Raw genomic sequence first — 20,176 nt, 5'->3', positions numbered from 1 at the left:
CTCTGAGCAGAGCTGGAGCTCGGCCGTCCTGGAGGCGCACTCGGCTCCGCCAAAGCAGTGAATGCAGCCGCACACAGCAGGGCTGCCTCCTCTTCTCCGGAGGAGGCTCGCTTCCCGCATGCTGTAAACTAGGCTTCCAGGCGGCGCTCCCTGCGCCTCCCACAGGTATTGGCTCAGGAGCTGCTTCCCTGAGCTGGGGCTTTGTCGGGAGCCCAGATACGCCGGGGCAGGCCCCAGCTACCTGCCCACGTCTCTGCAGGCAAGGAGAGCACTAGGGAAATGACGTCTGTCAGGCACCTTCTGGGCGCTCACTGAGTCAGCCTCCGCGTGTTTGGGGCTGCAGACCCCAGCCAGGGGCCCTGTGAGCCTTGTGCTCTCCGTGCTGTGCTGAGACTGGGCGGTCAAGCAACCGCTGGAGGAGCCCTGCAGTTGCCCTCCCATGGCCTCTAATAGAGCCCTCACTGCTGGAGCGCTTGGCAGTGTGCAACCCACCGGCAACTAAGCCCTCCACAAGAACGCCTGGGGACTAGGTGCAAAGGCATGGCAGGAGTGGAGCTGAGGCCAGGAAGGCGCCAGTAGCATCTCCCAGTCTCGCGCAGCCCGCTCCTTTCTGGACTGGAAGCCGAGCCTCGAGGCAAGTCTGGGCAAGGCTTGCCCAGGCCAGAGTAGCCTGACGCCAGCACTCTGCCAGATCGGGCCTCTGAGCAGAGCTGGAGCTCTGCCGTACTGGAGGCGCACTCGGCTCCGCCAAAGCAGTGAATGCAGCCGCAAACAGCAGGGCTGCTTTCTCTTCTCCCGAGGAGGCTCGCTTCCCGCATGCTGTAAACTAGGCTTCCAGGCGGGGCCCCCTGCGCCTCCCACAGGTCTTGGCTCAGGAGTTGCTTCCCTGAGCTGGGGCTGTGGACGGGAGCCCAGACACGCAGGGGCAGGCCCCAACCACCTGCACACGTCTCTGCTGGGGAGGAGAGCACTAGGGAAATGAGGTCTGTCAGGCACCTTCTGGGCGCTCACCGAGTCAGCCTCTGCGTGTGTGGGACTGCAGACCCCAGCCAGGGGCCCTGTGAGCCTTGTGCTCTCCGTGCTGTGCTGAGTCTGGGCGGTCAAGTAACCGCTGGAGGAGCCCTGCAGTTGCCCTCCCATTGCCTCTAATAGAGCCCTCACTGCTGGAGCGCTTGGCAGTGTGCAACACCCGGGCAATTAAGCCCTCCACAAGATCGCCTGGGGACTAGGTGCAAAGGCAAGGCAGGAGTGGAGCTGAGGCCAGGAAGGCGCCAGTAGCATCTCCCAGTCTCGCGCAGCCCCCTCCTTTCTGGACTGGAAGCCTAGCCGCGAGGCAAGTCTGGGCAAGGCTCGCTAAGGGCAGACAGCCTCACATCAGCACTCTGCCAGATCGGGCCTCTGAGCAGAGCTGGAGCTCTCTCGTACTGGAGGCGCACTCGGCTCCGCCCAAGCAGTGATTGCAGCTGCACGCATCTGGGCTGCCTCCTCTTCTCCCAAGGAGGCTCGCTTCCCGCATGCTGTGCACTAGGCTTCCAGGCGGGGGCGCCCCACGCCTCCTACAGGTCTTAGCTGAGGAGCTGCTTCCCTGAGCTGGGGCTGTGTTCGGAAGCCCAGACACGCAGGGGCAGGCCCCAACCACCTGAACACGTCTCTGCTGGGGAGGAGAGCACTAGGGAAATGACGTCTGTCAGGCACCTTCTGGGCGCTCACCGAGCCAGCCTCCGCGTGTGTGGGGCTGCAGAACCCAGCCAGGGGCCCTGTGAGCCTTGTGCTCTCCATGCTGTGCTGAGTCTGGGCGGTCAAGCAACCGCTGGAGGAGCCTTGCAGTTGCCCTCCCATGGCCTCTAATAGAGCCCTCACTGCTGGAGCGCTTGGCAGTGTTCAACCCACCGGCAAATAAGCCCTCTACAGGAACGCCTGGGGACTAGGTGCAAAGGCAAGGCAGGAGTGGAGCTGAGGCCAGGAAGGCGCCAGTAGCATTTCCCAGTCTCGCGCAGCCTGCTCCTTCCTGGACTGGAAGCCTAGCCGCGAGGCAAGTCTTGGCAAGGCTCGCCCAGGGCAGAGCAGCCTCACGCCAGCAACTCTGCCAGATCGGGCCTCTGAGCAGTGCTGGAGCTCGGCCGTACTGGAGGCGCACTCGGCTCCGCCAAAGCAGTGAATGCAGCCGCACACAGCAGGGCTGCCTCCTCTTCTCCCGAGGAGGCTCGCTTCCCGCATGCTGTAAACTAGGCTTCCAGGCGGCGCTCCCTGCGCCTCCCACAGGTATTGGCTCAGGAGCTGCTTCCCTGAGCTGGGGCTTTGTCGGGAGCCCAGATACGCCGGGGCAGGCCCCAACTACCTGCCCACGTCTCTGCAGGCAAGGAGAGCACTAGGGAAATGACGTCTGTCAGGCACCTTCTGGGCGCTCACTGAGTCAGCCTCCGCGTGTTTGGGGCTGCAGACCCCAGCCAGGGGCCCTGTGAGCCTTGTGCTCTCCGTGCTGTGCTGAGACTGGGCGGTCAAGCAACCGCTGGAGGAGCCCTGCAGTTCCCCTCCCATGGCCTCTAATAGAACCCTCACTGCTGGAGCGCTTGGCAGTGTGCAACCCACCGGCAACTAAGCCCTCCACAAGAACGCCTGGGGACTAGGTGCAAAGGCAAGGCAGGAGTGGAGCTGAGGCCAGGAAGGCGCCAGTAGCATCTCCCAGTCTCGCGCAGCCCGCTCCTTTCTGGACTGGAAGCCGAGCCTCGAGGCAAGTCTGGGAAAGGCTCGCCCAGGCCAGAGCAGCCTCACGCCAGCACTCTGCCAGATCGGGCCTCTGAGCAGAGCTGGAGCTCTGCCGTACTGGAGGCGCACTCGGCTCCGCCAAAGCAGTGAATGCAGCCGCAAACAGCAGGGCTGCTTTCTCTTCTCCCGAGGAGGCTCGCTTCCCGCATGCTGTAAACTAGGCTTCCAGGCGGGGCCCCCTGCGCCTGCCACAGGTCTCGGCTCAGGAGTTGCTTCCCTGAGCTGGGGCTGTGGACGGGAGCCCAGACACGCAGGGGCAGGCCCCAACCACCTGCACACGTCTCTGCTGGGGAGGAGAGCACTAGGGAAATGAGGTCTGTCAGGCACCTTCTGGGCGCTCCTGGAGTTAACCTCCGGTGTGTGGGGCTGCAGACCCCAGCCAGGGGCCCTGTGAGCCTTGTGCTCTCCGTGCTGTGCTGAGTCTGGGCGGTCAAGCAACCGCTGGAGGAGCCCTGCAGTTGCCCTCCCATTGCCTCTAATAGAGCCCTCACTGCTGGAGCGCTTGGCAGTGTGCAACCCACCGGCAACTAAGCCCTCCACAAGAACGCCTGGGGACTAGGTGCAAAGGCAAGGCAGGAGTGGAGCTGAGGCCAGGAAGGCGCCAGTAGCATCTCCCAGTCTCACGCAGCCCGCACCTTTCTGGACTGGAAGCCTAACGTGCGGCAAGTCTGGGAAAGGCTCGCCCAGGGCAGAGCAGCCTCACGCCAGCAACTCTGCCAGATCGGGCCTCTGAGCAGAGCTGGAGCTCTGCCGTAATGGAGGGCACTCGGCTCCGCCAAAGCAGTGATTGCAGCCGCACGCAGCTGGGCTGCCTCCCCTTCTCCCAAGGAGGCTCGCTTCCCTCATGCTGTAAACTAGGCTTCCAGGCGGGGCCCCCTGCGCCTCTCACAGATCTAGGCTCAGGAGCTGCTTCCCTGAGCTGGGGCTGTGGACGGGAGCCCAGAAACGCAGGGGCAGACCCTAACCACCTGCACAAGTCTCTGCTGGGGAGGAGAGCACTAGGGAAATGACGTCTGTCAGGCACCTTCAGAGCGCTCACCGAGTCAGCCTCCGCGTGTGTGGGGCTGCAGACCCCAGCCAGTGGCCCTGTGAGCCTGGTGCTCTCCGTGCTGTGCTGAGTCTGGGCGGTCAAGCAACCACTGGAGGAGCCCTGCAGTTGCCCTCCAATTACCAATAATAGAGCCCTCACTGCTGGAGCGCTTGGCAGTGTGCAACCCACCGGCAACTAAGCCCTCCACAAGAACGCCTGGGGACTAGGTGCAATGGCAAGGCAGGAGTGGAGCTGAGGCCAGGAAGGCGCCAGAAGCATCTCCCAGTCTCGCGCAGCCCGCTCCTTCCTGGACTGGAAGCTTATGTGCGAGGCAAGTCTGGGTAAGGCTCCCCCAGGACAGAGCAGCCTAACGCCAGCAACTCTGCCAGAACGGGCCTCAGAGCAGAGCTGGAGCTCTGCCGTACTGGAGGCGCACTCGGCTCTGCCAAAGCAGTGAATGCAGCCGCACGCAGCCAGGCTGCCTTCTCTTCTCCCGAGGAGGCTCGCTTCCCACATGCTGTAAACTAGGCTTCCAGGTGGGGCCCCCCGTGCCTCCCACAGGTCTTGACTCAGGAGCTGCTTCCCTGAGCTGAGGCTGTGGACGGGAGCCCAGACACGCAGAGGCAGGCCCCAACCACCTGCCCACGTCTCTGCAGGCAAGGAGAGCACTAGGGAAATGACGTCTGTCAGGCACCTTCTGGGAGCTCCTGGAGTTTGCCTCTGGTGTGTGGGGCTGCAGACCCCAGCTAGGGGCCCTGTGAGCCTTGTGCTCTCCGTGCTGTGCTGAGTCTGGGCGGTCAAGCAACCGCTGGAGGAGCCCTGCAGTTGCCCTCCCATTGCGTTTAATAGAGCCCTCACTGCTGGAGCGCTTGGCAGTGTGCAACCCACCAACAACTAAGCCCTCCACAAGAACGCCTGGGGACTAGGTGCAAAGGCAAGGCAGGAGTGGAGCTGAGGCCAGGAAGGCGCCAGTAGCATTTCCCAGTCTCGCGCACCCTGCTCCTTCCTGGACTGGAAGCCTAGCCGCGAGACAAGTCTGGGCAAGATTCGCCAGGGCAGAGCAGCCTCACGCCAGCAGCTCTGCCAGACCGGGCCTTGAGCATAGCTGGAGCTCTGCATTACTGGAGGGGCACTCGGCTCCGCCAAAGCAGTGATTGCAGCCACACACAGCTGGGCTGCCTCCCCTTCTCCCAAGGACGCTCGCTTCCCGCATGCTGTAAACTGGGCTTCCAGGCGGGGCCCCCTGTGCCGCCCACAGGTCTTGGCTGAGGAGCTGCTTCCCAGAGCTGGGGCTGTGGAGGGGAGCCCAGACACGCAGGGCCAGGCCCCAACCACCTGCACATGTCTCTGCTGGGGAGGAGAGCACTAGGGAAATGACGTCTGTCAGGCACCTTCTGGGCGCTCACCGAGTCAGCGTCCGCGTGTGTGGAGCTGTAGACCCCAGCCAGGGGCCCTGAGAGCCTTGTGCTCTCCGTGCTGTGCTGAGTCTGGGCGGTCAAGCAACCGTAAGAATAGACTTCCAGTTGCCCTCACTTTGCCTCTAATAGAGCCCTCAAGCTGGAGCCCTTGGCAGTGTGCAACCCACCGGCAACTAAGCCCTCCACAAGAACGCCTGGGGACTAGGTGCTAAGGCAAGGCAGGAGTGGAGCTGAGGCCAGGAAGGCGCCAGTAGCATCTCCCAGTCTCACGCAGCCCGCTCCTTCCTGGACTGGAAGCCTATGTGCGAGGCAAGTCTGGGCAAGTCTCTCCCAGGACTGAGCAGCCTAACGCCAGCAACTCTGCCAGATCTGGCCTTTGAGCAGAGCTGGAGCTCAGCCTTACTGGAGGCGCACTCGGCTCCGCCAAAGCAGTGAATGCCGCCGCACACAGCCAGGCTGCCTTCTCTTCTCCCGAGGAGGCTCGCTTCCCACATGCTGTAAACTAGGCTTTCAGGTGGGGCCCCCCGCGCCTCCCACAGGTCTTGACTCAGGAGGTGCTTCCCTGAGCTGAGGCTGTGGACGGAAGCCCAGACACGCAGGGGCAGGCCCAAACCACCTGCACATGTCTCTGCTGGGGAGGAGAGCACTAGGGAAATGACGTCTGTCAGGCACCTTCTGGGCGCTCACGGAGTCAGCCTCCGCGTGTGTTGGACTGCAGTCCCCAGCCAGGGGCCCTGTGAGCCTTGTGCTCTCCGTGCTGTGCTGAGTCTGGGCGGTCAAGCAACCGCTGGAGGAGCCCTGCAGTTGCCCTCCCACTGCCTCTAATAGAGCCCTCACTGCTGGAGCGCATGGCAGTGTGCAACCCAACGGCAACTAATCCCTCCACAAGAACGCCTGGGTACTAGGTGCAAAGGCAAGGCAGGAGTGGAGCTGAGGCCAGGAAGGCGTCAGTAGCATCTCCAAGTCTCGCGCAGCCTGCTCCTTCCTGGACTGGAAGCCTAGCCGCGAGGCAAGTCTGGGCAAGGTTCGCACAGGGCAGAGTAGCCTCACGCCAGCAGCTCTGCCAGATCTCGCCTTGAGCAGAGCTGGAGCTCTGCCGTACTGGAGGCTCACTGGGCTCCGCCAAAGCAGTGAATGCAGCCGCACACAGCAGGGCTGCTTTCTCTTCTCCCGAGGAGGCTCGCTTCCCGCATGCTGTAAACTAGGCTTCCAGGCGGGGCCTCCTGCGCCTCCCACAGGTCTTGGCTCAGGAGTTGCTTCCCTGAGCTGGGGCTGTGGACCGGAGCCCAGACACGCAGGGGCAGGCCCCAACCACCTGCACACGTCTCTGCTGGGGAGGAGAGCACTAGGGAAATGACGGCACTCAGGCACCTTCTGGGAGCTCCCGGAGTTCACCTCCGTTGTGTGGGGCTGCAGACACCAGCCAGGGGCCCTATGAGCCTTGTGCTCTCCGTGCTGTGCTGAGTCTGGGCGGTCAAGCAACCGCTGGAGTAGCCCTGCAGTTGCCCTCCCATTGCCTCTAATAGAGCCCTCACGGAGGGAGCGCTTGGCAGTGTGCAACCCACAGGCAACTAAGTCTTTCACAAGAACGCCTGGGGACTAGGTGCAAAGGCAAGGCAGGAGTGGAGCTGAGGCCAGGAAGGCGCCAGTAGCATCTCCCAGTCTCGCGCAGCCTGCTCCTTCCTGGACTGGAAGTCTAACGCGAGGCAAGTCTGGGCAAGACTCGCCCAGGGCACAGCAGCCTCACGAAAGCAACTCTGAGAGTCGGGCCTTTGAGCAGAGCTGGAGCTCTGCCGTACTGGAGGGGAACTCGGCTCCGCCAACGTACTGATTGCAGCCGTACGCAGCTGGGCTGCCTTCTCTTGTACTGAGGAGGCTCGCTTCCGTCATGCTGTAAACTAGGCTTCCGGGCGGGGGCGCCCCGCGCCTCCTACAGGTCTTAGCTGAGGAGCTGCTTCCCTGAGCTGGGGCTGTGGAAGGGAGTCCAGACACTCAAGGGCAGGCCCCAACCACCTGCACACGTCTCTGCTGGGGAGGAGAGCACTAGGGAAATGACATCTGTCAGGCACCTTCTGGGCGCTCCCGGAGTTTCCCTCCGGTGTGAGGGGCTGCAGACCCCAGCCAGGGGCCCTGTGAGCCTTGTACTTTCCGTGCTGTGCTGAGTCTGGGCGGTCAAGCAAACGCAAGAGGCGACTTGAGGTAGCCCTCCCTTTGCCTCTAATAGAGCCCTCACGGCTGGAGCGCTTCGCAGTTTGCAACCCACCGGCAACTAAGCCTTTCACAAGAACGCCTGGGGACTAGGTGCAAAGGCAAGGCAGGAGTGGAGCTGAGGCCAGGAAGGCGCCAGTAGCATCTCCCAGTCTCGCGCAGCCTACTCCTTCCTGGACTGGAAGCCTAGCCGCGAGGCAAGTCTGGGAAAAGCTCGCCCTGGGCAGAGCAGCCTCACGCCAGCAACTCTGCCAGATCGGGCCTCTGAGCAGAGCTGGAGCTCTGCCGTACTGGAGGGGCACTCGCCTCCGCCAAAGCAGTGATTGCAGCCGCACCCAGCTGGGCTGGCTCCTCTTCTCCCGAGGAGACTCGCTTCCTGAATGCTGTAAACTAGTCTTCCAGGCGGGGCCCCCTGCAACTCCCACAAGTCTTGGCTGAGGAGCTGCTTCCCTGAGGTGGGGCTGTGGACGGGAGCCCAGACACGCAGGGGCAAGCCCCAACCACCTGCACACGTCTCTGCTGGGGAGGAGAGCACTAGGGAAATGACGTCTGTCAGGCACCTTCTGGGCGCTCACCGAGTCAGCCTCCGCGTGTGTGGGGCTGCAGACCCCAGCCAGGGGCCCTGTGAGCCTTGTGCTCTCCGTGCTGTGCTGAGTCTGGGCGGTCAAGCAACCGTAAGAATAGACTTCCAGTTGCCCTCACTTTGCCTCTAATAGAGCCCTCACTGCTGGAGCGCTTGGCAGTGTGCAACCCACCGGCAACGAAGCCCTCCACGAGAACGCCTGGGGACTAGGTGCAAAGGCAAGGCAGGAGTGGAGCTGAGGCCAGGAAGGCGCCAGTAGCATCTCCCAGTCTCGCGCAGCCTGCTCCTTCCTGGACTGGAAGCCTAACCGCAAGGCAAGTCTTGGCAAGGCTCGCCCAGGGTAGAGCAACTTTACGCCAGCAACTCTGCCAGATCGGGCCTCTGAGCAGAGCTGGTGCTCTGCTGTACTGGAGGCGCACTCGGCTCCGCCAAAGCAGTGAATGCGGCCGCACACAGCAGGGCTGCCTTCTCTTCTCCCGAGGAGGCTCGCTTCCCGCATGCTGTAAACTAGGCTTCGAGGCGGGGCCCCCTGCGCATCCCACATGTCTTGGCTTAGGAGCTGCTTCCCTAAGCTGGGGCTGTGGACGGGAGCCCAGACACGCAGGGGCAGGCCCCAACCACCTGCACACGTCTCTGCTGGGGAGGAGAGCACTAGGGAAATGACGTCTGTCAGGCACCTTCTGGGCGCTCACCGAGTCAGCCTCCGCGTGTGTGGGGCTGCAGACCCCAGCCAGGGGCCCTGTGAGCCTTGTGCTCTCTGTGCTGTGCTGAGTCTGGGCGGTCAAGCAACCGTAAGAATAGACTTCCAGTTGCCCTCACTTGGCCTCTAATAGAGCCCTCAAGCTGGAGCGCTTGGCAGTGTGCAACCCACCGGCAACTAAGCCCTCCACAAGAACTCCTGGGGGCTAGGTGCAAAGGCAAGGCAGGAGTGGAGCTGAGGCCAGGAAGGCGCCAGTAGCATCTCCCAGTCTCGCGCAGCCGCTCCTTTCTGGACTGGAAGCCTAGCCGCGAGGCAAGTATGGGCAAGGCTCGCCCAGGGCAGAGCAGCCTCACGCCAGCCCTCTGCCAGATCGGGCCTCTGTGCAGAGCTGGAACTCTGACGTAGTGGAAGCGCACTCGGCTCCGCCCAAGCAGTGATTGCAGCCCAACGCATCTGGGCTGCCTCAACCTCTCCCAAGGAGGCTCGCATCCTGCATGCTGTGCACTAGGCTTCCAGGCGGGGGCGCCCCGCGCCTCCTACAGGTCTTGGCTGAGGAGCTGCTTCCCTGAACTGGGGCTGTGTTCGGGAGCCCAGACACGCAGGGGCAGGCCCAAACCACCTGCACAAGTCTCTGCTGGGGAGGAGAGCACTAGGGAAATGACGTCTGTCAGGCACCTTCTGGGCGCTCACCGAGTCAGCCTCCGCGTGTGTGGGGCTGCAGACCCCAGCCAGGGGCCCTGTGAGCCTTGTGCTCTCCGTGCTGTGCTGAGTCTGGGCGGTCAAGCAACCGCTGGAGGAACCCTGCAGTTGCCCTCCCATGGCTTCTAATAGAGCCCTCACTGCTGGAGCGCTAGGCAGTGTGCAACCCACCGGCAACTAAGCCCTCCACAAGAACGCCTGGGGACTAGGTGCAAAGGCAAGGCAGGAGTGGAGCTGAGGCAAGGAAGGCGCCAGTAGCATCTCCCAGTCTCGCGCAGCCCGCTCCTTTCTGGACTGGAAGCCTAACGCGATTCAAGTCTGGGCAAGGCTCGCCCAGGGCACAGCAGACTCACGCCAGCAACTCTGAGAGATCAGGCCTTTGAGCAGAGCTGGAGCTCTGCCCTACTGGAGGGGCACTCGGCTCCGCCAAAGTACTGATTGCAGCCGCACGCAGCTCGGCTGCCTTCTCTTGTACTGAGGAGGCTCGCTTCCGGCATGCTGTAAACTAGGCTTCCCGGCGGGGGCGCCCCGCGCCTCCTACAGGTCTTAGCTGAGGAGCTGCTTCCCTGAGCTGTGGCTGTGGAAGGGAGTCCAGACACTCAAGGGCAGGCCCCAACCACCTGCACACGTCTCTGCTGGGGAGGAGAGCACTTGGGAAATGACGTCTGTCAGGCACCTTCTGGGCGTTCCCGGAGTTCCCCTCCGGTGTGTGGGGCTGCAGACCCCAGCCAGGGGCCCTGTGAGCCTTGTACTTTCGGTGCTGTGCTGAGTCTGGGCGGTCAAGCAACCGCTGGAGGAACCCTGCAGTTGCCCTCCCATTGCCTCTAATAGAGCCCTCACTGCTGGAGCGCTTGGCAGTGTGCATCCCACCGGCAACTAAGCCCTCCACAAGAACGCCTGGGGACTAGGTGCAAAGGCAAGGCAGGAGTGGAGCTGAGGCCAGGAAGGCGCCAGTAGCATCTCCCAGTCTCGCGCAGCCTGCTCCTACCTGGACTGAAAGCTTAGCCGCGAGGCAAGTCTGGGCAAGGCTCGCCCAGGGCAGAGCAGCCTCACGCCAGCAACTCTGCCAGATTGGGCCTCTGAGCAGAGATGGAGCTCTGCCGTACTGGAGGCGCACTCGGCTCCGCCAAAGCAGTGAATGCAGCCGCACATAGCAGGGCTGCCTTCTCTCCTCCTGAGGAGGCTCGCTTCCCGCATGCTGTAAACTAGGCTTCCAGGCGGGGCCCCGTGCGCCTCCCACAGGTCTTGGCTCAGGAGCTGCTTCCCTGAGCTGGGGCTGTGGACGGGAGCCCAGACACGCAGGGGCAGGCCCAAACCACCTGCACACGTCTCTGCTGGGGTGGAGAGCACTAGGGAAATGACGTCTGTCAGGCACCTTCTGGGCGCTCCCGGAGTTCGCCTCCGCGTGTGTGGGGCTGCAGACCCCAGCCAGGGGCCCTGTGAGCCTTGTGCTCTCCGTGCTGTGCTGAGTCTGGGCGGTCAAGCAACCGCACAAGGAATCTTGAAGTTGCCCTCCCTTTGCCTCTAATAGAGCCTTCACTGCTGGAGCGCTTGGCAGTGTGCAACCCTCCGGCAACTAAGCCTTTCACAAGAACGCCTGGGGACTAGGTGCAAAGGCAAGGCAGGAGTGGAGCTGAGGCCAGGAAGGCGCCAGTAGCATCTCCCAGTCTCGCGCAGCCTGCTCCTTCCTGGACTGGAAGCCTAGCCGCAAGGCAAGTCTGGGCAAACTTGCCCTGGGCAGAGCAGCCTCACGCCAGCAACACTGCCAGATCGGGCCTCCTAGCAGAGCTGGATCTCTGCCGTACTGGAGGCGCACTCGGCTCTGCCAAAGCAGTAAATGCAGCCGCACACAGCAGGTCTGCCTTCTCTTCTCAGGAGGAGGCTCGCTTCCCGCATGCTGTAAACTAGACTTCCAGGCGGGGCCCCCTGGGCCTCCCACAGGTCTTGGCTGAGGAGCTGCTTCCCTGAGCTGGGGCTGTGGACGGGAGTCCAGACACGCAGGGGCAGGCCCCAAGCACCTGCACACGTCTCTGCTGTGGAGGAGAGCACTAGGGAAACGACTTCTGTCAGGCACCTTCTGGGCGCTCACCGAGTCAGCCTCCGCGTGTGTGGGGCTGCAGACCCCAGCCAGGGGCCCTGTGAGCCTTGGGCTCTCCGTGCTGTGCTGAGTCTGGGCGGTCAAGCATCCGCAAGAGGAAACTTGCAGTTGCCCTCCCTTTGCCTCTAATAGAGCCCTCACTGCTGGAGCGCTTGGCAGTGTGCAACACACCGGCAACTAACACGTCCACAAGAACGCCTGGGGACTAGGTGCAAAGGCAAGGCAGGAGTGGAGCTGAGGCCAGGAAGGCGCAAGTAGCATCACCCAGTCTCGCGCAGCCCACGCCTTTCTGGACAGGAAGCCTACGCGAGGCAAGTCTGGGCAAGGCTCGCCCAGGGCACAACAGCCTCACGGAAGCAACTCTGCCAGATCGGGCCTTTGAGCAGAGCTGGAGCTCTGCCGTACTGCAAGGGCACTCGGCTCTGCCAAAGCAGTGATTGCAGCCACACGCAGCTGGGCTGCCTTCTCTTCTACCGAGGAGGCTCGCTTCCCGCATGCTGTGCACTAGGCTTCTAGGCGGTGGCGCCCCGCTCCTCCTACAAGTCTTAGCTGAGGAGCTGCTTCCCTGAGCTGGGGCTGTGGAAGGGAGTCCAGACACTCAAGGGCAGAAACCCAACCACCTGCACACGTCTCTGCTGGGGAGGAGAGCACTAGGGAAATGACGTCTGTCAGGCACCTTCTGGGCGTTCCCGGAGTTCCCCTCCGGTGTGTGGGGCTGCAGACCCCAGCCTGGGGCCCTGTGAGCCTTGTGCTCTCCGTGCTGTGCTGAGTCTGGGCGGTCAAGCAACCACTGGAGGAGCCCTGCAGTTGCCCTCCCATTGCCTCTAATAGAGCCCTCACGGCTGGAGCGCTTGGCAGTGTGCAAACCACCGGCAACTAAGCCGTTCAGAAGAACGCCTGGGGACTAGGTGCAAAGGCAAGGCAGGAGTGGAGCTGAGGCCAGGAAGGCGCGAGTAGCATCTCCCTGTCTCACGCAGCCCGCTCCTTCCTGGACTGGAAGCCTATGTGTGAGGCAAGTCTGGGCAAGGCTCGCCCAGGACAGAGCAGCCTAACGCCAGCAACTCTGTCAGATCGGGCCTCTGAGCAGAGCTGGAGCTCTGCCGAACTGGAGACGCACTCGGCTCCGCCAAAGCAGTGAATGCAGCCGCACACAGCAGGGCTGCCTTCTCTTCTCCGGAGGAGGCTCGCTTCCCGCATGTTGTAAATTAGGCTTCCAGGCGGGGCCAACGGCGCCTCCCACATGTCTTGGCTCAGGAGCTGCTTCCCTGAGCTGGGGCTGTGGACGGGAGCCCAGACACGCAGGGGCAGGCCCCAAGCACCAGCACACGTCTCTGCTGGAGAGGAGAGCACTAGGGAAATGACGTCTGTCAGGCACCTTCTGGGCGCTCCCGGAGTTCACCTCCGGTGTGTGGGGCTGCAGACCCCAGCCAGGGGCCCTGTGAGCCTTGTGCTCTCCGTGCTGTGCTGAGTCTGGGCGGTCAAGCAACCGCTGGAGGAGCCCTGCAGTTGCCCTCCCATTGCCTCTAATAGAGCCCTCACTGCTGGAGCGCTTGTCAGTGTGCAACCCACCGGCAACTAAGCCCTCCACAAGAACGCCTTGGGACTAGGTGCAAAGGCAAGGCAGGAGTGGAGTTGAGGCCAGGAAGGCGCCAGTAGCATCTCCCAGTCTCACGCAGCCCGCTCCTTTCTGGACTGGAAGCCTAACGTGCGGCAAGTCTGGGCAAGGCTCGCCCAGGGCAGAGCAGCCTCACGCCAGCAACTCTGCCAGATCGGGCCTTTGAGCAGAGCTGGTGCTCTGCCGTAATGGAGGGGCACTCGACTACGCCAAAGCAGTGATTGCAGCCGCACACAGCTGGGCTGGCGCCCCTTCTCCCAATGAGGCTCGCTTTCCGCATGCTGTAAACTAGGCTTCCAGGCGGGGCCCCCTGCGCCTCCCACAGGTCTTGGCTCAGGAGCTGCTTCTCTGAGCTGGGGCTGTGGACGGGAGCCCAGAAATGCAGGGGCAGGCCCTATCCACCTGCACACGTCTCTGCTGCGGAGGAGAGCAATAGGGAACTGACGTCTGTCAGGCAACTTCTGGGCGCTCACCGAGTCAGCCTCCGCGTGTGTGGGGCTGCAGACCCCAGCCAGTGGCCCTGTGATCCTTGTGCTCTCCGTGCTGTGCTGAGTCTCGGCGGTCAAGCAACCATAAGAATAGATTTCCAGTTGCCCTCACTTTGCCTCTAATAGAGCCCTCACTGCTGGAGCGCTTGGCAGTGTGCAACCCACCGGCAACTAAGCCCTCCACAAGAACGCCTGGGGACTAGGTGCAAAGGCAAGGCAGGAGTGGAGCTGAGGCCAGGAAGGCGCCAGTAGCATCTCCCAGTCTCGCGCAACCCGCTCCTTTCTGGACTGGAAGCCTAACGCGAGGCAAGTCTGGGCAAGGCTCGCCCAGGGCACAGCAGCCTCACGGTAGCAACTATGAGAGATCGGGCCTTTGAGCAGAGCTGGAGCTCTGCCGTCCTGGAGGGGCACTCGGCTCCGCCAAAGTACTGATTGCAGCCGCACGCAGATGGGCCGCCTTCTCTTGTACTGAGGAGGCTCGCTTCCGGCATGCTATAAACTGGGCTTCCAGGCGGGGGCGCCCCGCGCCTCCTACAGGTCTTAGCTGAGGAGCTGCTTCCCTGAGCTGGGGCTGTGGAAGTGAGTCCAGACACTCAAGGGCAGGCCCCAACCACCTGCACACGTCTCTGCTGGGGAGGAGAGCACTAGGGAAATGACGTCTGGCAGGCACCTTCTGGGCGCTCCCAGAGTTCCCCTCCGGTGTGTGGGGCTGCAGACCCCAGCCAGGGCCCTGTGAGCCTTGTGCTCTCCGTGCTGTGCAGAGTATGGGCGGTCAAGCAAACGCAAGAGGCGACTTGCAGTAGGCCTCCCTTTGCCTTTCATAGAGCCCTCACTGCTGGTGCGCCTGGCAGTGTGCAACACACCGGCAACTAAGCCTTTCACAAGAACGCCTGGGGACTAGGTGCAAAGGCAAGGCAGGAGTGGAGCTGAGGCCAGGAAGGCGCCAGTAGCATCTCCCAGTCTCGCGCAGCCTGCTCCTTCCTGGACTGGAAGCCTAGCCGCGAGGCAAGTCTGGGCAAAGCTCGCCCTGGGCAGAGCAGCCTCACGCCAGCAACTCTGCCAGATCGGGCCTCTGAGCAGAGCTGGAGCTCTGCAGTACTGGAGGGGCACTCGGCCCCGCCAAAGCAGTGACTGCAGCCGCACGCAGCTGGGCTGGCTCCTCTTCTCCCGAGGAGACTCGCTTCCTGCATGCTGTAAACTAGTCTTCCAGGCGGGGCCCCCTGCAACTCCCACAGGTCTTGGCTGAGGAGCTGCTTCCCTGAGGTGGGGCTGTGGACGGTAGCCCAGACACGCAGGGGCAGGCCCCAACCACCTGCACACGTCTCTGCTGGGGAGGAGAGCACTAGGGAAATGACGTCTGTCAGGCACCTTCTGGGCAATCACCGAGTCAGCCTCCGCGTGTGTGGGGCTGCAGACCCCAGCCAGTGGCCCTGTGAGCCTTGTGCTCTCCGTGCTCTGCTGAGTCTGGGCGGTCAAGCAACCACTGGAGGAGCCCTGCAGTTGCCCTCCCATTACCACTAGTAGAGCCCTCACTGCTGGAGCGCTTGGCAGTGTGCAACCCACCGGCAACTAAGCCCTCCACAAGAACGCCTGGGGACTAGGTGCAAAGGCAAGGCAGGAGTGGAGCTGAGGCCAGGAAGGCGCCAGTAGCATCTCCCAGTCTCGCGCAACCCGCTCCTTTCTGGACTGCAAGCCTAACGCGAGGCAAGTCTGGGCAAGGCTCGCCCAGGGCACAGCAGCCTCACGATAGCAACTATGAGAGATCGGGCCTTTGAGCAGAGCTGGAGCTGTGCCGTCCTGGAGGGGCACTCGGCTCCGCCAAAGTACTGATTGCAGCCGCACGCAGATGGGCTGCCTTCTCTTGTACTCAGGAGGCTCGCTTCCGGCATGCTATAAACTGGGCTTCCAGGCGGGGGCGCCCCGCGCCTCCTACAGGTCTTAGCTGAGGAGCTGCTTCCCTGAGCTGGGGCTGTGGAAGTGAGTCCAGACACTCAAGGGCAGGCCCCAACCACCTGCACACGTCTCTGCTGGGGATGAGAGCACTAGGGAAATGACGTCTGGCAGGCACCTTCTGGGCGCTCCCAGAGTTCCCCTCCGGTGTGTGGGGCTGCAGACCCCAGCCAGGGGCCCTGTGAGCCTTGTGCTTTCCGTGCTGTGCAGAGTATGGGCGGTCAAGCAAACGCAAGAGGCGACTTGCAGTAGGCCTCCATTTGCCTTTAATAGAGCCCTCACTGCTGGTGCGCTTGGCAGTGTGCAACCCACCGGCAACTAAGCCTTTCACAAGAACGCCTGGGGACTAGGTGCAAAGGCAAGGCAGGAGTGGAGCTGAGGCCAGGAAGGCGCCAGTAGCATCTCCCAGTCTCACGCAGCCCGCTCCTATCTGGACTGGAAGCCTAACGTGCGGCAAGTCTGGGCAAGGCTCGCCCAGGGCAGAGCAGCCTCACGCCAGCAACTCTGCCAGATCGGGCCTCTGAGTAGAGCTGGAGCTCTGCCGTACTGGAGGCCCAATCGGCTCCGCCAAAGCAGTGAATGCAGCCGCACACAGCAGGGCTGCCTTCTCTTCTCCCGAGGAGGCTCGCTTCCCGCATGCTGTAAACTAAGCTTCCAGGCGGTGCCCCCTGCGCCTCCCACAGGTCTTGGCTCAGGAGCTGCTTCCCTGAGTTGGGGCTGTGGACGGGAGCCCAGAAATGCAGGGGCAGGCCCTAACCACCTGCACACGTCTCTGCTGGGGAGGAGAGCACTAGGGAAATGACGTCTGTCAGGCACCTTCTGGGCGCTCACCGAGTCAGCATCCGCGTGTGTGGGGCTGCAGACCCCAGCCAGTGGCCCTGTGAGCCTTGTGCTCTCCGTGCTGTGCTGAGTCTGGGCGGTCAAGCAACCGCTCGAGGAGCCCTGCAGTTGCCCTCCCATTACCACTAATAGAGCCCTCACTGCTGGAGCGCTTGGCAGTGTGCAACCCACCGGCAACTAAGCCCTCCACAAGAAGGCCTGGGGACTAGGTTCAAAGGCAAAGCAGGAGTGGAGCTGAGGCCAGGAAGGCGCCAGTAGCATCTCCAGTCTCGCGCAGCCCGCTCCTTTATGGACTGGAAGCCAAACGCGAGGCAAGTCTGGGCAAGGCTCACCCAGGGCACAACAACCTCACGCCAGCAACTCTGAGAGATCGGGCCTTTGATCAGAGCTGGAGCTCTGCCGTACTGGAGGGGCACTCGGCTCCGCCAAAGTACTGATTGAAGCCGCACGCAACTGGGCTGCCTTCTCTTGTACTGAGGAGGCTAGTTTCCCGCATGCTGTAAACTAGGCTTCCCGACAGGGGCACCCCGCGCCTCCTACAGGTCTTGGCTGAGGAGCTGCTTCGCTGAGCTGGGGCTGTGGAAGGGAGTCCGGACACTCAAGGGCAGGCCTCAACCACCTGCACACGTCTCTGCTGGGGAGTAGAGCACTAGAGAAATGACGTCTGTCAGGCACCTTCTGGGCGCTCCAGGAGTTCCCCTCCGGTGTGTGGGGCTGCAGACCCCAGCCAGGGGCCCTGTGAGCCTTGTGCTCTCCGTGCTGTGCTGAGTCTGGGCGGTCAAGCAACCGCTGGAGGAGCCCTGCAGTTGCCCTCCCATGGCTTCTAATAGAGCCCTCACTGCTGGAGCGCTAGGCAGTGTGCAACCCACCGGCAACTAAGCCCTCCACAAGAACGCCTGGGGACTAGGTGCAAAGGCAAGGCAGGAGTGGAGCTGAGGCAAGGAAGGCGCCAGTAGCATCTCCCAGTCTCGCGCAGCCCGCTCCTTTCTGGACTGGAAGCCTAAAGCGATTCAAGTCTGGGCAAGGCTCGCCCAGGGCACAGCAGACTCACGCCAGCAACTCTGAGAGATCGGGCCTTTGAGCAGAGCTGGAGCTCTGCCCTACTGGAGGGGCACTCGGCTCCGCCAAAGTACTGATTGCAGCCGCACGCAGCTCGGCTGCCTTCTCTTGTACTGAGGAGGCTCGCTTCCGGCATGCTGTAAACTAGGCTTCCCGGCGGGGGCGCCCCGCGCCTCCTGCAGGTCTTAGCTGAGGAGCTGCTTCCCTGAGCTGTGGCTGTGGAAGGGAGTCCAGACACTCAAGGGCAGGCCCCAACCACCTGCACACGTCTCTGCTGGGGAGGAGAGCACTTGGGAAATGACGTCTGTCAGGCACCTTCTGGGCGTTCCCGGAGTTCCCCTCCGGTGTGTGGGGCTGCAGACCCCAGCCAGGGGCCCTGTGAGCCTTGTACTTTCGGTGCTGTGCTGAGTCTGGGCGGTCAAGCAACCGCTGGAGGAACCCTGCAGTTGCCCTCCCATTGCCTCTAATAGAGCCCTCACTGCTGGAGCGCTTGGCAGTGTGCATCCCACCGGCAACTAAGCCCTCCACAAGAACGCCTGGGGACTAGGTGCAAAGGCAAGGCAGGAGTGGAGCTGAGGCCAGGAAGGCGCCAGTAGCATCTCCCAGTCTCGCGCAGCCTGCTCCTACCTGGACTGGAAGCTTAGCCGCGAGGCAAGTCTGGGCAAGGCTCGCCCAGGGCAGAGCAGCCTCACGCCAGCAACTCTGCCAGATTGGGCCTCTGAGCAGAGATGGAGCTCTGCCGTACTGGAGGCGCACTCGGCTCCGCCAAAGCAGTGAATGCAGCCGCACATAGCAGGGCTGCCTTCTCTCCTCCTGAGGAGGCTCGCTTCCCGCATGCTGTAAACTAGGCTTCCAGGCGGGGCCCCGTGCGCCTCCCACAGGTCTTGGCTCAGGAGCTGCTTCCCTGAGCTGGGGCTGTGGACGGGAGCCCAGACACGCAGGGGCAGGCCCAAACCACCTGCACACGTCTCTGCTGGGGAGGAGAGCACTAGGGAAATGACGTCTGTCAGGCACCTTCTGGGCGCTCCCGGAGTTCGCCTCCGCGTGTGTGGGGCTGCAGACCCCAGCCAGGGGCCCTGTGAGCCTTGTGCTCTCCGTGCTGTGCTGAGTCTGGGCGGTCAAGCAACCGCTGGAGGAGCCCTGCAGTTGCCCTCCCATTGCCTCTAATAGAGCCCTCACTGCTGGAGCGCTTGGCAGTGTGCAACCCACCGGCAACTAAGCCCTCCACAAGAACGCCTGGGGACTAGGTGCAAAGGCAAGGCAGGAGTGGAGCTGAGGCCAGGAAGGCGCCAGTAGCATCTCCCAGTCTCGCGCAACCCGCTCCTTTCTGGACTGCAAGCCTAACGCGAGGCAAGTCTGGGCAAGGCTCGCCCAGGGCACAGCAGCCTCACGATAGCAACTATGAGAGATCGGGCCTTTGAGCAGAGCTGGAGCTCTGCCGTCCTGGAGGGGCACTCGGCTCCGCCAAAGTACTGATTGCAGCCGCACGCAAATGGGCTGCCTTCTCTTGTACTGAGGAGGCCCGCTTCCGGTATGCTATAAACTGGGCTTCCAGGCGGGGGCGCCCCGCGCCTCCTACAGGTCTTAGCTGAGGAGCTGCTTCCCTGAGCTGGGGCTGTGGAAGTGAGTCCAGACACTCAAGGGCAGGCCCCAACCACCTGCACACGTCTCTGCTGGGGAGGAGAGCACTAGGGAAATGACGTCTGGCAGGCACCTTCTGGGCGCTCCCAGAGTTCCCCTCCGGTGTGTGGGGCTGCAGACCCCAGCCAGGGGCCCTGTGAGCCTTGTGCTTTCCGTGCTGTGCAGAGTATGGGCGGTCAAGCAAACGCAAGAGGCGACTTGCAGTAGGCCTCCCTTTGCCTTTAATAGAGCCCTCACTGCTGGTGCGCTTGGCAGTGTGCAACCCACCGGCAACTAAGCCTTTCACAAGAACGCCTGGGGACTAGGTGCAAAGGCAAGGCAGGAGTGGAGCTGAGGCCAGGAAGGCGCCAGTAGCATCTCCCAGTCTCACGCAGCCCGCTCCTATCTGGACTGGAAGCCTAACGTGCGGCAAGTCTGGGCAAGGCTCGCCAAGGGCAGAGCAGCCTCACGCCAGCAACTCTGCCAGATCGGGCCTCTGAGTAGAGCTGGAGCTCTGCCGTACTGGAGGCCCAATCGGCTCCGCCAAAGCAGTGAATGCAGCCGCACACAGCAGGGCTGCCTTCTCTTCTCCCGAGGAGGCTCGCTTCCCGCATGCTGTAAACTAGGCTTCCAGGAGGGGGAGCCCCGCGACTCCTACTGGTCTTAGCTTAGGAGCTGCCTCCCTGAGCTGGGGCTGTGGACGGGAGCCCAGACACGCAGGGTTAGACCCCAACCACCTGCACACATCTCTGCTGGGGAGGAGTGCACTCGGGAAATGACGTCTGTCAGGCACCGTCTGGGCGCTCAACGAGTCAGCCTCCGCGTGTGTGGGGCTGCAGACCCCAGCCAGGGGCCCTCTGAGCCTTGTGCTCTCCGTGCTGTGCTGAGTCTGGGCTGTCAAGCAACCGCTGGAATAGCCCTGCAGTTACCCTCCCATTGCCTCTAATAGAGCCCTCACTGCTGGAGCGCTTGGCAGTGTGCAACCCACCGGCAACTAAGCCCTCCACAGGAACGCCTGGGGACTAGGTGCAAAGGCAAGGCAGGAGTGGAGCTGAGGCCAGGAAGGCGCCAGCAGCATCTCCCAGTCTCGCGCAGCCCTTTC

The sequence above is a fragment of the Capricornis sumatraensis genome, chromosome 22 (assembly GCF_032405125.1).
Source record: "Capricornis sumatraensis isolate serow.1 chromosome 22, serow.2, whole genome shotgun sequence".
NCBI classification, from domain to species: domain Eukaryota; kingdom Metazoa; phylum Chordata; class Mammalia; order Artiodactyla; family Bovidae; genus Capricornis; species Capricornis sumatraensis.
This window is presented reverse-complemented; position numbering follows the sequence as displayed.